Below are 17,353 nucleotides of genomic sequence, written 5' to 3' on the forward strand. Positions count from 1 at the left end.
GGACAGCAATCCAAATTGAGATGTGTTTTATGTGCAAAATACACACCAGATTTCAATGATTTAGTACAAGAAAGAGAATATAAAATATCTGAATAATTTATAAAACATTATTGACATATAGCCAAGCACTGTAACACTTGACTATAGTCTTAGTTACTTGGGAGGTTGAGGCAGGATAATCATTTGTGGCCAGGAGTTAGAAGCTGTAGCATGCTGTGATCATGCCTGTGAATGCCACTGCACTCCAGCCAGGGCAACTTAACAGAGCCCTTCTCTTAAATAATAATAATTATAATAAATTTATTTACATAATGAAATGATCATATTTTAGATATATTGGCTTATATAAAAATATGTTACTGAATTTGGCTTCACCTGTTCTTTTTACTTTTTAAAATGAGGTTATGGGAAAATTTAAAATCATGTGCATGGCTCCTGTTTGTGGCTTGTGTTATGTTTCTATTGGATGGTGCTAGTCTTCAATTAATATTATAAGTGATCATCACCCCATCTAGCAACCTTTGCAAATTAATTATCAGCCAACATTGGTAATGTTGGCCTTAGAGTTTTGAAATTTCAAACTATAGATATAATCACGGAAAGGACCTTCTGGAAATCATGCCACAGTGTCTAAAATATAGGAATGGCTGTGCTTCATGCCTATACACTCTCCAAGCTGACCTTTGAGAAATTCTGATACGTGATTCTCTTCCTATAGAGAACTTACAGTGAGTTATTCAAATGGAATTAAGAAAATATAAAGACACCATGGGAAAAACTCTCTCCCTTTCAGTGAGAGATTTTCATTTTAATGACTCATTTTATGTGCTTTAAAATGACATGAAAAAAAGTTTTTGGAAAAAAAGCATTGGTTTCTTCCTTCAGACTTCTGAATGTAAAATGAACATCTTTGGGAATTTCGGCAAATGATCCGCTATTCATCTTAATTGAATGTGTAGGAGACAGTGGTATTCATCGACTCTTGCCTTCATTTAACAAAATGATTGAGTGCTTTCTTGGTATGAGACATATTGCCAGCACAGAACACCTGATGCCTGTCCCTTACGGCCTTCTTATTTTTAGTAAGGGAAGCTTGGTGCCATAGACTTGTTGTCTTTCTAGTCTGGATGGTGCTGCAGAAGTGCCTTTAAAAAGGACAGAAGTTTCTTTGGCATTCTGAGTCCTTAAAAAGGAGGCCTCTAATGTGTCAAGGATTATTTTCAGCACAGTCATGTAAGCTCCATCTGTGGAAGGTGGTGGATGCCCCACCCACATTCCCTTGGCCATTCTCCGTTCGCCAGCAGGTATACTAGAGGGTTCACAGCTAGCAGGTGTACTGGAGGGTTCACAGCAAGCTGACAGCCTCTCACTCAAGCGTATCTGGCTTCCTTCTTCTCAGCTCAGGACTGGCTCTGTCCCTGGGGAACTTACTCAGCTGCATTTGGGTCAAAACCCCTGAGACAGCCCTTGGACATGGAAGAAGGGAGTCAGAGATCAAATGCCTCCTTCTCTGGGGTGGGGGTGTGTTTCTTTTTTTTTTTTTTTTTTTTGAGATGGAGTTTTGCTCTTGTTACCCAGGCTGGAGTGCAATGGCGCGATCTTGGCTCACGGCAACCTCCACCTCCTGGGTTCAAGCAACTCTCCTGCCTCAACCTCCCGAGTAGCTGGGACTACAGGCGCACGCCACCATGCCCAGCTAATTTTTGTATTTTTTTTAGTAGAGACGGGGTTTCAGCATGTTGACCAGGATGGTCTCGATCTTTTCACCTCGTGATCCACCCGCCTCGGCCTCCCAAAGTGCTGGGATTACAGGCGTGAGCCACCGCACCCGGCCTGTGTTTCTAAGACCACACCTTCCTTCCCAGGGATGAGAGTGACTAAACCTCCGCTTATTAACAGATCCCCTTTGATTTCTCTAACTCTCACTCCCCACTTCCGCATTGGGCTTCTTGGATAAGCTCTTGCATAAATAAGCCCGCTACACCCAACTCCTGGTCTCGGGTTGACCCCTGGGGGAACTCAGACTAATGTATCTGTAAGAACAACCTATGGCAAGATTTTCAAGCTGATGTTGGCAGAGTTTCAAAACTGGCATATTTTCTCAAATTGTCCTATGAGCACACTTCAAATATCACAATTTCATTTTTAATATTGTATAACATTAACAACACATGGAATTATGGCATATTAAGCATTGCAGTGTCATGTGATGGAATTTCTTTAGAAAGCATTAGGGGAAAGGTGATGGGGAGAAACCATGGGTCCCATACACAGTTAAAAACCTCCCTTTAATATATTCATTAGAGCTTTGCGCAGTGGCAGTATCGTAGCCAATGAGGTTTATCCAAGGCGGGATTATTGCTAATTGAAAACTTTTCCCAATACCCCGCCATGACGACTTGAAATATAGTCAGCAATGGCAATTTTTGACAGTCTCTACGGAGACTGAATTAAAAAAAAAAAAGAAAAAAAAATATTCATTAGAAAGCCTCCTCATCTTGCAGTGTTTCAAACTTTGGGGCATGCGTCTTGCTTTTTATGGAATGGGAGTATATCAGAGACTCTAGTCACTGAGCTGACAGATAGCCTTGGGGACTTTAATTCCTAAACCTCCTGGGGGCAGATCAAAAGACTGGTTTCTCCACAGAGATGTAAATTATGCAGGAACTGGAAGAGAAGTGGAGGGTATTACTTGGTGAAACTTTGATCAGATCCTTCTATACTAAAGTCAATATAGATGGGATTTCCAAAGATTTTATCATGTTGGAAAATGTCTGCATATGCAAATATGGCTCCTGGGATCATCACAGCTATATTTCTTTCTCTATAAAATACCAGAAAAATTACTTAGATTTACAGCAATAAAGACATACCTGTGGTTGTGACTCTTTCTTTTATTATACTGTCATGTACATTTTTGCTTCCCTATCTTTCTTTCAAGGGTTGAACATTTTCAACCCTTCTATTATAATTAAAATCATGATATATTATTAATATATCTTCCCTGAGTTTGGATAACACATAAGCATTTCATTAGGAGGAAGAACATGAGAGTGTTAAAAACATGGACTTGGGGGCACAGTGGCTCACCCTTGTAATCCTAGTACTTTGGGAGGCCAAGACAGGAGAATCACATGAGCCCAGAAGTTTCAGATGACTCTTGGCAACATAGTGAAACCCTGTCTCTTAAAAAAAAATTAAAATTAAAGTAACAGAGAAAAAATAGGGGTCAGGCACAATGGCTCACACCTGTTATCCTAGCATTTTGGGAGGCCGAGGAGGGAGGATTGCTTGAGCTCAGGAGTTTGAGACCAGCCTGGGCAACATAGCAAGACTCTGTGTCTATAATAATAATAATAAAAGAACATTGGCTTGAAACTGAGCTACATGGGTTCAAAGCCTGGCTCAACTGCTCTCTGACCTTGAGCTGATTATTTATTCTGTGCCTCAGTTTTTGCATCTGCAAAATGGAATTTATAACAATATCTATGTCTATAATTGCTTGATGAGTTCTTCCTGCCCACTGCACAGGCAAAATCAGTTCATTGAGATACAGCATTTCAGTAGAGAGAGAGTTTAATTGATGTGAGGCTGACTCATAAGGGAGAAACAGAGTTAACACTCACATCAATGTCCCTGGGAGGATAGTATTTTTATGGACAATTTGGTAGACAGGGATTAGGGAATGGGTGCTGCTGATTGGCTGTGGGCAAAATTACAGGGGTGTGGAAAATGGTCCTCATGCATTGAGTCCACCTCTGGGTAGGGCCATAGGACCAGCTAAGTCATGAGTCGTGAGTCATGCTGGGGTCAGTCGGAAAAACAACTTGGAAAAAAACAATCTCAGGTTCTACAATGGTGATATTATCTTTGGGAGCAATTGCAAAGGCCACACATATTGTGACCTCTGGCCATATGACCCCTGAGCAGTAAGGAATTATAGAATCTATGCCTAAATCTTAGCAGAGTTCAAGCCCTTCCCATAATCTTATTCTTGTTGCCTTTCCAAGGTGGTTTAGTTTTGGGGAAGTCAGTTTAGTTTAGTTGAAGGGCTATAATCATTCTTGCTTTAACGTCAAACTATGAAGTAAATTCCTCCTAAAGTTAGCTTGACTTATGTCAGGGAATGACCAAAGCATCTTGGAGGTCAGAAGCAAGATGGAGTGAACTATGTCAGGTTTCTCCTACTATCATAATTTTGCAAAGGTGGTTTCACCTCCAATGGTAATGGGAGTATGTATAACTGGGGTGTTGTATTAGTCTGTTCTCATACTGCTAATAAAGACATACCCAAGGCTGGACAATTTATAAAGGAAAGAGGTTTAATTGACTCACAGTTCCCCATGGCTGGGGAGGCCTCACAATCATGGCAGAAGGCAAAGGAGGAGAAAAGTCATGTCTTATGTGGCAGCAGAAAAGAGTTGTGCAGGGGAACTCCCCTTTATAAAACCATTAGATCTCATGAGACTTATTGGCTATCATGAGAATGGCACAGGAAAGACACACCCCCATGATTCAATTACCTTCCACTGGCATGTGGGAATCATGGGAGCTACAATTCAAGGTGAGATATGGGTGGAAACACAGCCAAGCCATATCAGGTATTATTCTGTTGCAACCCCAACTGAGTGTACTGCTATTGAGCTTTCATGCTAATCATCCAGAGTTAGCTCAGACCCTACAAGTTAAAGGATTTAAACCTCAAGAAGACTTCCTACACCATGGACACCAGCCACACTCTGTTGGTCTCCAGACTACCTGCACCTTATACCAACTTACTATAAATTCAGGGGTTCCTGTGAACCCCTCAAGTTTTGTAATTCACTAGAACTCAATCAGGAAGCACTATACTTAATGATTACAGTTTTATTATAAAGGATACACATAGGCTGGGTGCTGGGGCTGACATCTGTAATCCTAGCATTTTGGAAAGCCAAGGCAAGAGAGTTGCTTGAGACCAGGAGTTTAAGACCAACCTTGAAAACTTAGTGGGACCCCCATCTCTAAAAAAATTTTTTTAAAGGTTAGTGGGGCATTATGGTATGTGCCTGTGGTCCCAGCTACTCGAGAGGCTGAGGTGGGAGGATTGCTTGAGCCTAGCAATTTGAGGCTATGGTGAGCCATCACTGTGCCACCGCACTCCAGCCTGGATGACAGAGTGAGACCCTGTATCAAAAGAAAAAAAGAAAAAGAAAAGAAATAAAAAAGATGCATGTAGGGCAAGATCCAAGAAGGAATTGGGAATTCAGAACTTCTGTGCCCTTTCCCCATGGAATCAGGATATATCCTTCTCCCAGCATATCAAAGTGTTCACCATCCAAGAAGCTCTACTGAGCTTCAGTGTCGAGAGTTCTTATCCATATTTTGTTTGATAGGCATGATCAGTCAAGTATTGACCATGTTGTTGACTTTCATCTCCTGCCGTCTCTCATCCCCAGAGGTCAGGCAGATGAAAATCTCTCCAACCCTCCAATCACATGGTTGGTCTTTCTTGTGACCAGCCCCCATCCTGACGCTATTAACTTCAGTGCACCCTGAGTCACCTCATTAGCATAAGAAAGACACACTTCTCTCAGGAAATTCCAAAGGTTTCAGAAGTTCTGTGCTGGGAACCCATGACAAAGTCTGGGCAAATTATTTACTATCTCACATGAGTTAATAACTTGTAATAAAGGCTGGCACAGGGTGAGTGTTCAACATATGGCAGCCAAGGTTATGTAGGAGGGAATGGAGGACCAAGAGACATATTTACATCTCATTTTAAAGTCTCCATCATTTGCTGGCACAGAGGGTGGCTCACAGCTATAATCCTAGCACTTTGGGAGGCCTAGGTGGGAGGATCGCTTGAGGCCAGGAGTTCAAGAGCAGCCTGGACAACATAGTAAGAACCTGTCTCTACAAAAAATGAAAGTATTATTGAGGTGTGGTGGCATGTGCCTGTAGCCCAAGCTACCTGGGAGGCTAAGGTGGGAGGATTGCTTGAGCTTAGGAGGTTGAGGCTACAGTGAGCTCTGATGGTGTCATTGCACTCCAGCCTGGGTGACAGAATAAAACTGTGTCTCAAAATAAAAACAATAATTTAAGAAAATTCCCATAATTTGAAACATGCTAAACAGGTGCATTTAAATGTGTCAATTTCCATGGTTCTCTCCCTCTGCTCAGAAAAAAGTTCTGTGAGTGCAACTTTATCAATCCCTTGTGTGTTCCTCCAGATACTGGTTTCCATCAGGTTCCCCCAATTTGCCACATTATATTCTGATTATTCTATGTTTCATGTCCTTTGGGAGAACACTTTTATTCTTCATTCTCTCTGCCTAAAAGTATTTCCCATGCTCCAGGGTAAATGCTCTTGGTAGCGTGTTGTTGTTTTGTTTGCTTTTTTTGAACAAATAAATCAATGTTCGCTAAATTTCCTCAGATTTTAACCTCTTGCTTTTGTTCTAAACACATCAGTATGGAACATGAACATTCTTTAGTTTAGTATATCTGTAATTCATAATAGTAGCCAGATAAAAACCATCTAACTAGCCATGGTTACGTTAAAACTGTTCAATACCAGGTATAAACACATTTCAATTTAATTTGAATACATGTAGAGATGCTAGAACATCTGTCTTCTTAATTGGCTTACTTAAGTCAAAGTGGCAGAAATCACGTAGGAAATCAATGGACTGGATGAGGGCCACCCACACTGGGAAAGGCCATCTGCTTTCCTCAGTCTCTTGATTCAAATGTTAATCTCACCCTGAAACACCCTCACATGTACACACCCAAAATAATATTTAATTAATTATCGGGCACCCTGTGGGCTCATGAAGTTGACACATAAAATGAGTCATCACAGGTGGAGAGGCGCCTGACATGCAAGGTGTTAGAACCCCAGCATCAGAAAGTGGTCCACAACAGTACAGGTTTGAAAAAGGAAAACTTTTTTAGAAAGAACTCAGCAAAAGCGTGCAGCTGGGTGCCTAGGCAAGAGAGGACTGAGTGTGTCAAGGTGCAGAGGTGCATCTTCCTTACGAGCGGTTATGGACCTTAAAGGGGAACTGAAAGGTAATTTGCATGATTAATGATTACATTTGTAGACATTTTGGTGCCTTAATGTCAGCAATGGTTACACAGTGAATTTCGGCATGCATGCATTCCAGAAATGTATAGGAATTCTAGTTACTTATAAATTGCAAGTTGAAAAGAGGCCTGGAATCAGGTTCCGACTGCAGATAATAGGGGAGTCTAATTACTTCTAAATCCCTCTGGTAAGGAGTTTTTGTCTCTGGATGGTCACCTGGTTGGTGGTAACCTGCTTGGTGGTCACCAGGTGATCTTTGCTTTCCCGTGTGTTCAGGTACATCCATCCCTTCTTTTAACGGAGCAGCTTCTTCCTATTGCACGTCTCCAACATCAGTTAATTCCTGCAGAGTCCACATGCACATAAGAGAAAATATGTTGCAATATTAGAAAGTAGACACATTTATCTTCAGTTCCTCCGATCTCAAAGCCACAGGGTTTCCCAGAAGCCTTGTTAATGTCTGCATGTCCCCTACAGAGCTCAGTTCCCCTAGCTCACCCCCCAACTGCTAGCCACATTTGCTTTTAGATATATTTTTCATTCTAAGGTATAGATATCCGGCAAGGGCCCAGAGAATCATTTCCACAGCCTGCATTGAGGAATCTTCACCCTGGGAGAGCGTTCTTGAAGCAAGGTTCCTGAGACTAAATAAAACCAAGAAACGTTCTAATGTCTACCCCTATCATAGAGCATTAGTGTACTAAAGATATGCAAATCAGGAAATCTTGGCAATAAGACACTGGTTGAAGCTTCTTTAATTCAGAATTTTTTAGACTCATTGCATCACAATACCTCCTCCCTTAGTTCCAATCCTAGCATCTGTTAGTGTCTTTCAAAACAATTGTTCCTCTGACTACACTTTTAAAAATGCTGGTCAAAAGTGTTGTGGCTGCTCAGAGTGATGTTTGCATTGAATATAGATGGAGGGTTCAAACTAAAGGCAGTATCTAATGGGGATTAGGTTCTTTTAGGACATAGTATGGATAAACATCTAAGACAAGGAAGGCTAACAGCTCTATGAGGGCATTGAGTAAAACCCAGCAAATTGTAGAGGTTAGGGATATCAACCCCCTGTGTAGTCAAAAATTCAACTATAACTTTTGGCTCTCCAAAAACTTAAGTAGTAACAGCCTACTGCTGACCAGAAACTTTACTGATAATATAAATGGTCAATTAACACATGTTTTATATATTATATGTATTATATACTGCATTATTGCAATGAAGTAAGCTAGAGAAAAGAAAATATTATTAAGAAAGTCATAATGAAGAGAAAATATATTTACTATTTATTAAGTGGAAGTGGGTCATCATAAAGGTCTTCATCCTCCTTGTTCTCATGTTGAAGAGGCTGACAAAAAGGAGGAAGAGGAGGAGTTAGTCTTGCTGTCTCAGAGGTACAGAGGTGGAAGGAAATCCACTACTAAGTGGATCCTCATAGCTTAAACTCATTGTTCAGGAATCTACTGTAACTCATTTTAAAGACTAAGTCTCATGAAATTATACCAATGTGTCAGTTTTACTTTTGCAAACTAGAGAGTTGAATTTGAAATAGATAATGACATTTGTTCATCTTATTTAACTTTCTTTAACCTTATTGAACAATGAGTTTGAGCTATGAGGATCCACTTATTAGTGGATTTCCTTCCACCTCTGCACCCCTGTGACAGCAAGACTAACCCCTCCTCTTTCTCCTCCTCCTTACCCTCGTCAATGTGAGAATAAGGAGGATGAAGACCTCTGTAATGATCCAATTCCACTTAAGAAATAGTAACTGTAATTTCTCTTTCTTATGACTTTCTTAATAACATTTTCTTTTCCCTAGATTATTTCATTGCAATAATACAGTATATAATACATAAAATATATGTTAATTGACCATTTATATTATCTGTAAGGCTTCTGGGCAACAGTAGGCTTTCAGTAGTTAAGTTTTGGGGGAGCCAAAAGTTATACTTGAATTCCTGATTACATAAGGGCTTGGTGCCCGTAACCTCTGCAGTGTTCACGGGTCAACTCTATTTAGAAGAGGCTTAGCACTGGATTGAAAAAGTGGATTTTAATTTTCAAATTGTAAAAAATTACATAGACCAATCTTTGTAATGTGAGATGAGTGGTAATAAGTAGTTCCACATTTCTAGCAGATTTTTTTTTCTTTTTCTCTGATTCTGAATGTTTTGAAAGTTGAAGTCATAATTTCTTTTTTTTTTTTTTTTTTATTGCATTTTAGGTTTTGGGGTACATGTGAAAAACATGCAAGGTTGTTGCTTAGGTGCATACGTGGCAGTGTGATTTGCTGCCTTCCTCCCCTTCACCCATATCTGGCATTTCTCCCCATGCTATCCCTCCCCAATTCCCCACCCCCCCGCTGTCCCCCCCCACTCCCCCACAACAGACCCCCATGTATAGTGCTCCCCTCCCTGTGTCCATGTGTTCTCCTTGTTCAACACCCGCCTATGAGTGAGAACATGTGGTGTTTGATTTTGTGTTCTTGTGTCAGTTTGCTGAGAATGATGGTTTCCAGGTTCATCCATGTCCCTACAAAGGACGCGAACTCCTCGTTTTTAATGGCTGCATAATATTCCATGGTGTATATGTGCCACATTTTTCCTGTCCAGTCTATCATCGATGGGCATTTGGGTTGGTTCCAGGTCTTTGCTATTGTAAACTGTGCTGCTATGAACATTCGTGTGCATGTGTCCTTATAGTAGAACGATTTATAATCCTTTGGATATATGCCCAGTAATGGGATTGCTGGGTCAAATGGAATTTCTATTTCTAGGTCCTTGAGGAATCGCCACACTGTTTTCCACAATGGTTGAACTAATTTACACTCCCACCAACAGTGTAAAAGTGTTCCTATTTCTCCACATCCTCTCCAGCATCTGTTGTCTCCAGATTTTTTAATGATTGCCATTCTAACTGGTGTGAGATGGTATCTCAATGTAGTTTTGATTTGCATTTCTCTAATGGCCAGTGATGATGAGCATTTTTTCATATGCTTGTTGGCCTCATGTATGTCTTCTTTTGTAAAGTATCTGTTCATGTCCTTCGCCCACTTTTGAATGGGCTTGTTTGTTTTTTTCTTGTAAATCTTTTTTAGCTCGTTGTAAATTCTGGATATCAGCCCTTTGTCAGATGGGTAGGCTGCAAAAATTTTTTCCCATTCTGTTGGTTGCCGATTCACTCTATTGACTGTTTCTTTTGCCGTGCAGAAGCTGTGGAGTTTGATTAGGTCCCATTTGTCTATTTTGGCTTTTGTTGCCAATGCTTTTGGTGTTTTGGTCATGAAGTCCTTGCCTACGCCTATGTCCTGAATGGTTTTGCCTAGGTTTCCTTCTAGTGTTTTTATGGTGTTAGGTCTTATGTTTAAGTCTTTAATCCATCTGGAGTCAATTTTAGTGTAAGGTGTCAGGAAGGGGTCCAGTTTCTGCTTTCTGCATATGGCTAGCCAGTTTTCCCAACACCACTTATTGAACAGGGAATCCTTTCCCCATTGCTTGATTTTATCAGGTTTGTCAAAGATCAGGTGGTTGTAGAGATGTTGTGTTGCCTCCGACGCCTCTGTTCTGTTCCATTGGTCTATATCTCTGTTTTGGTACCAGTACCATGCTGTTTTGATTACTGTAGCCTTGTAGTAGAGTTTGATGTCTGGTAGTGTGATGCCTCCTGCTTTGTTCTTTTTGCTTAGAATTGACTTGGCTATGCGGGCTCTCTTTTGGTTCCATATGAAGTTTAAGGTGGTTTTTTCCAGTTCTGTGAAGAAGGTCATTGGTAGCTTGATGGGGATAGCATTGAATCTGTATATTACTTTGGGCAGTATGGCCATTTTCACGATATTAATTCTTCCTAACCATGAACATGGAATGTTTCTCCATCTGTTTGTGTCCTCTCTTATTTCGTTGAGCAGTGATTTGTAGTTCTCCTTGAAGAGGTCCTTTACATTCCTTGTTAGTTGTATTCCTAGGTATTTTATTCTCTTTGTAGCAATTGTGAATGGCAGTTCATTCTTGATTTGGCTCTCTTTAAGTCTATTATTGGTGTATAGGAACGCTTGTGATTTTTGCACATTGATTTTGTATCCTGAGACTTTGCTGAAGTTGCTTATCAGTTTCAGGAGCTTTTGGGCTGAGACAATGGGGTCTTCTAGATATACAATCATGTCGTCTGCAAATAGAGACAATTTGACTTCCTCCTTTCCTAATTGAATACCCTTTATTTCTTTTTCTTGCCTGATTGCTCTGGCTAGAACTTCCAGTACTATATTGAATAGGAGTGGTGAGAGAGGGCATCCTTGTCTAGTGCCAGATTTCAAAGGGAATGCTTCCAGTTTTTGCCCGTTCAGTATGATATTGGCTGTCGGTTTGTCGTAAATAGCTTTTATTATTTTGAGATACGTTCCATCGATACCTAGTTTATTGAGGGTTTTTAGCATAAAGGGCTGTTGAATTTTGTCGAAGGCCTTCTCTGCATCAATTGAGATAATCATGTGGTTTTTGTCTTTGGTTCTGTTTATGTGGTGAATTACATTTATAGACTTGCGTATATTGAACCAGCCTTGCATCCCCGGGATGAATCCTACTTGGTCATGGTGGATAAGCTTTTTGATGTGCTGTTGTAATCGGCTTGCCATTATTTTATTGAAGATTTTTGCATCTATGTTCATCATGGATATTGGCCTGTAGTTTTCTTTTCTTGTTGAGTCTCTGCCAGGTTTTGGTATTAGGATGATGTTGGTCTCATAAAATGATTTGGGAAGGATTCCCTCTTTTTGGATTATTTGGAATAGTTTCAGTATGAATGGTATCAGTTCCTCTTTGTATGTCTGGTAGAATTCTGCTGTGAACCCATCTGGACCTGGGCTTTTTTTGGGTGGTAGGCTCTTAATTGCTGCCTCGACTTCAGACCTTGTTATTGGTCTATTCAGGGTTTCGACTTCTTCCTGGTTTAGGCTTGGCAGGAGGCAGCTGTCCAGGAGTTTATCCATTTCCTCCAGGTTTTCTAATTTATGTGCATAGAGTTGTTTGTAATAATCTCTGATGATGGTTTGAATTTCTGTGGAATCTGTGGTGATATCCCCTTTGTCATTTTTTATTGCATCTATTTGATTATTCTCTCTTTTCTTTTTTATTAGTCTGGCTAGTGGTCTGTCTATTTTGTTGATCTTTTCAAAAAACCAGCTCCTGGATTTATTGATTTTTTGAAGGGTTTTTCGTGTCTCTATCTCCTTCAATTCTGCTTTGATCTTAGTTATTTCTTGTCTTCTGCTAGGTTTTGAGTTTTTTTGATCTTGCTCCTCTAGCTCTTTCAATTTTGACGATAGGGTGTCAATTTTAGATCTCTCCTTTCTTCTCATGTGGGCACTTATTGCTATATATTTTCCTCTAGAGACTGCTTTAAATGTGTCCCAGAGATTCTGGTATGTGGTGTCTTCATTCTCGTTGGTTTCGAAGAACATCTTTATTTCTGCCTTCATTTCATTGTTTATCCAGTCAACATTCAGGAGAAAGTTGTTCATTTTCCATGAGGCTGTGCGGTTCTGGGTTGGTTTCTGAATTCTGAGTTCTAACTTGATTGCACTGTGGTCTGAGAGACTGTTTGTTATGGTTTCCGTTCTTTTGCATTTGCTGAGGAGTGATTTACTTCCAATTATGTGGTCAATTTTAGAGTAGGTGTGATGTGGTGCTGAGAAGTATGTATATTCTGTGGATTTGGGGTGGAGAGTTCTGTAAATGTCTATTAGGTTTGCTTGATCCAGGTCTGAGTTCAAGTCCTGGATATCCTTGTTAATTTTCTGTCTCGTTGATCTGTCTAATATTGACAATGGTGTGTTGAAGTCTCCCACTATTATTGTGTGGGAGTCTAAGTCTCTTTGTAAGTCTTTAAGAACTTGCCTTATGTATCTGGGTGCTCCTGTATTAGGTGCATATATATTTAGGATCGTTAGCTCTTCTTGCTGCATTGATCCTTTTACCATTATGTAATGTCCTTCTTTGTCTCTTTTGATCTTTGTTGCTTTAAAGTCTATTTTATCAGAGATGAGAATTGCAACTCCTGCTTTTTTTTGCTCTCCATTTGCTTGGTAAATCTTCCTCCATCCCTTTATTTTGAGCCTTTGTGTATCCTTGCATGCGAGATGGGTTTCCTGGATACAGCACACTGATGGGTTTTGGCTTTTTATCCAATTTGCCAGTCTGTGTCTTTTGATTGGGGCATTTAGTCCGTTTACATTTAGGGTTAATATTGTTATGTGTGAATTCAATCCTGTCATTTTGGTGCTAGGTGGCTGTTTTGCCCTTTGGTTGATGCAGATTCTTCATTGTGTTGATGCTCTTTACCTTTTCGTGTGTTTTTGGAGTGGCTGGTACTGGTTGTTCTTTTCTATGTGTAGTGCCTCCTTCAGGAGCTCTTGTAGAGCTGGTCTGGTGGTGATGAACTCTCTGAGTTCTTGCTTGTTCACAAAGGATTTTATTTTTCCTTCACTTATGAAGCTTAGTTTGGCTGGATACGAAATTCTGGGTTGAAAGTTCTTTTCCTTAAGGATGTTGAATATCGGCCCCCACTCTCTTCTGGCCTGTAGGGTTTCTGCTGAGAGATCTGCAGTGAGTCTGATGGGCTTCCCTTTGTGGGTAACCTGACCTTTCTCTCTGGCTGCCCTTAGTATTTTCTCCTTCATTTCAACCCTGGTGAATCTGATGATTATGTGTCTTGGGGTTGCTCTTCTAGAGGAGTATCTTTGTGGTGTTCTCTGTATTTCCTGGACTTGAATCTTGGCCTGCCTGGATAGGTTGGGGAAGTTTTCCTGGATAATATCCTGAAGAGTATTTTCCAGCTTGGATACATTCTCTTCGTCACATTCAGGTACACCTATCAAACGTAGATTAGGTCTTTTCACATAGTCCCGTATTTCTTGTTGACTTTGTTCATTCCTTTTTACCCTGTTTTCTCTAATCTTGCCTTCTCGTTTTATTTCATTGAGTTGATCTTCGACCTCTGATATCCTTTCTTCTGCTTGGTCAATTCGGCTGTTGAAACTTGTGCATGCTTCACGAAGTTCTCGTGTTGTGTTTTTCAGCTCCATCAATTCGCTCATATTCCTCTCTAAGTTGTCCATTCTTGTTAGCATTTCGTCAAGTCTTTTTTCAAGGTTCTTAGTTTCTTTGCATTGGGTTAGAACATGTTCTTTTAGCTCACGGAAGTTTCTTATTATCCACTTTCTGAAAGCTGATTCTGTCATTTCCTCACACTCATTCTCCATCCAGTCTTGTTCCCTTGCTGGTGAGGAGTTGTGATCCCTTGTAGGAGGAGAAGTGTTCTGGTTTTGGGTGTTTTCATCCTTTTTGCGCTGGTTTCTTCCCATCTTTGTGGATTTATCCACCTGTTGACTTTGTAGTTGTTGTCTTTCTGATTTTGGTAATTTTAAGTCTGCTGTGGCAGAACTCATAAACCCCCTGCTCTTCCCCCCAGGTGTTCTGTCCCAGGGATTTACGGTTTTATGATGTTCCCCTGTGCGGTTGCTGTTTTCCCTGCCCACAAGGTGGCAGCCTAGTCACGCTCAGGCTGCAGAGGCTTCGCTAAGCTGCAGTGGGCTCCACCCAGCTTCCGTGTGAACTTCTGGGTGTAGTTAGAACTGCTTCCGCGATGTTGGCCCGCCCCTGTAGTGACGGAGTCTCTGTAGTGGGGGATTGCCTTGTTAGATTGCCCTGGGAACAGCAGGGTGCCTATGGAGAACGCCCCTCCTCCACAGAGCTGGACCGTCCCGGTTTCAGTTGTGTTTCAGGTCTTCTTGCTGGGTAAGAGGGGACACCGTCTCATCTGATCTGCCTCCGGAGCCGCTGCGTTGGCTAAAGCCGCGGCTCTGAGATTCGTGGCGCTAGCCTGGCTCCCCGTTTCAGCTCCCCTTGCTGGCTTATAGGGGATTCAGACTCTCTCACTTTGTACAGTGAGCCGTTGCCTCAGGGTGCCGGCCCAGCGGCTGCGCCGTTCAAGCCAGCGGCGCCAGCGGCGCTGGCGACCCGTGTGGCTTCTCTGCGTGTGAATCTCCTGGTCTGTGGGCAGTAAAAATCAGTCTGGAAACACGGCGTCCACTCACCCTCTGTGCTTTCTCTCGGAGCTGCATTCCCGAGTTCCTCCTAAGCGGCCATCTTGGATCGAATCCGAAGTCATAATTTCTTTAAAGTGCGTATACATCACAATTGTTCTGTGATAAAAAGTAGTCTATGAGTCAAAGTATTAAAAAAGAAAAACTACAGGTGGAAATAGAGTGATTTTTATTTGATATACATGTTATAGAAGATTAAAAACTAAAGGAAATGGAATATTTTTCAGTCATAAAAAGGAAGAAAGTACTGATATGTGATACAACCTGAATGGACCTCAAACGCATGCTCTGTAAGGCCAGGTGTGGTTCCTCACACCTGTAATCCCAACAGATTGGGAGGCTGAGGTGGGAAGATCACTTGAGGCCAGGAGTTCCAGACCAGCTTGGGCAACATGGCGAAACCCCGTCTCGATAGAAATTTGCTGGGCATGGTGGTGCACGCCTGTAGTCCCAGCTACTTGGGACACTGAGGCAGGAGAATCACTTGAGCCTGGGAGCGGGAGGTTGCAATAAGCCAAGATTGTGCCATTACACTGCAGCCTGGGCAACAAGATACAAACTCTATCTCAAAAAAAAAAAAAAAAAAAAAAAATTGACAAACATGCTTTGTAAAAGAAGCCAGATGCAAAAGGCCACATATTGTATGATTTCATGTATATGAAATATCTATAATTGACAAATCTTCAAAGTTGGAAAGGAGATTGGTGGTCCTTGGGGTCATATGTGATTGCATAACATAGTGAATGCACTAAATGCCATAGAGTTAATTGCACACTTTAAAATGTTAATTTTGTGTTATGTGAGCTTAAGCCCAATTTTTAAAAAAACATACAAAAGTATGGAATATGTTGAGAATTAACAAGACAACTTACTGTTTATGGATACCAGTGACTTTGGACATGGGAGCTATGGGAGGAAAATTTTAGCCTGAACCTGGAATTCCTATCAAGTTGCCATAATGACCATGTTCTATGTGAGAGAAGAGAAAGGAAAAATCCCTGTCAGGCAGGCAGATGGGGTGGGTCCTTGGGTTGAGTTCTTTCAATCAAAAGAACAGCCTGCAGACACAGATAAGGGAACTTGCACAGGGGAGCTTGCCTAAGACATGCCGACAGCTGCACAGATAAGAAAGGCTACACAGGTGACTTGCCCAGACATGCCTGCAATGGAAAATTCCATTCCATGACACATGCGCAATAAGAGGAGCAAAGCAACGTGGAGTCTAAGGGCTCACATGTGTAGTAGGAGGATGGGGTGGAGCCACCAGAAATTCGTGCCTTATGCAAATGAGACATCCAGCCCTCATCAGTTTCCTATAAAAGCCGTTGCATTCTACTATAAAAGTGGTAACCCTCTTCCAGGTCCCCTTTCTGCAGCAGAGAGCTTTCTTCTTTCACTTATTAAACTTTTGCTTCAATCTCATCCTTTGTGTCCACACTCCTCAATTCTCTTTGCTGTGAGACAGAGAAATCCGGGTGATACCTCGCAACAAGAGACTGCTACATTGTGGTACATGGGCGAGACTGTAACATATAGATGATAAATTAAGTATATTAGTCTCTTTATTAAAAAATATTAAAAATAGTCTTCACAAATATTAAAAATATTAGTCTCTTTATTTAAAAATCACCTCTTGTTTTCTCTCTTTCTGAATAAAATGATGGGAGATTAATGAATGATTTTTGCAATTATTGTTTGAGAACGAATTTGCAATCATTTAGTGAAGTTGTCTGTTTCACAAAACTTAAGCACTTTTTTTAAGCTATAAACAGACACTAAGGAGCATGAGGATCATGGAGCTGGATGGCTTTGTCCTTTTCCTGGTGGGCCCTACACCCAAGTGCTGTAGGTTGGCTGCAGAGCAGACGATGCCTCCTCCATCCAGCCTGCAAATCCCATCAGCAGCTCTGGCTGCTGGGATCCAGCAAAGGGACGCTGAGTATGCATCAGCCTGAATGGCCCTGCGAAGTTCATCTCACCCTGACAGGAACACAGGACATTCTAATTCTGAGAGTGTGCTGAGTAAATTCTGCCTGACACCAGTATGCCCTTCCAATGCCTTGCAGGGAGAGCTGGACCTGTGGATGGAGACCATGCTCTGTCTCTCTCGTTTCTGCTGTTTCTCCTGTAGCCATGCACAGAGTAGGTGCTCCTGGAATTATGCAAGCCTGCTGGTCAAATGT

The 17,353-nt window shown here is 41.3% G+C and overlaps 1 protein-coding gene and 1 non-coding gene across 2 annotated transcripts in view; both read left to right on the top strand.

Moving 5' to 3' along the window:
- The window catches only part of PUDP (pseudouridine 5'-phosphatase), a 343,821-nt gene that overhangs the window by 278,102 nt on the left and 48,366 nt on the right, over positions 1-17,353 (top strand). The window lies entirely within an intron of this gene.
- On the top strand, positions 2,305-2,445 carry LOC135270031 (U4 spliceosomal RNA). The gene has a single exon (XR_010338250.1). It is a non-coding gene; the product is annotated as a U4 spliceosomal RNA (small nuclear RNA).

Source organism: Aotus nancymaae, unplaced genomic scaffold, assembly GCF_030222135.1.
Source record: "Aotus nancymaae isolate 86718 unplaced genomic scaffold, 86718_ANA_hifiasm-v0.15.2.pri h1tg000058l, whole genome shotgun sequence".
Lineage (NCBI taxonomy): Eukaryota > Metazoa > Chordata > Mammalia > Primates > Aotidae > Aotus > Aotus nancymaae.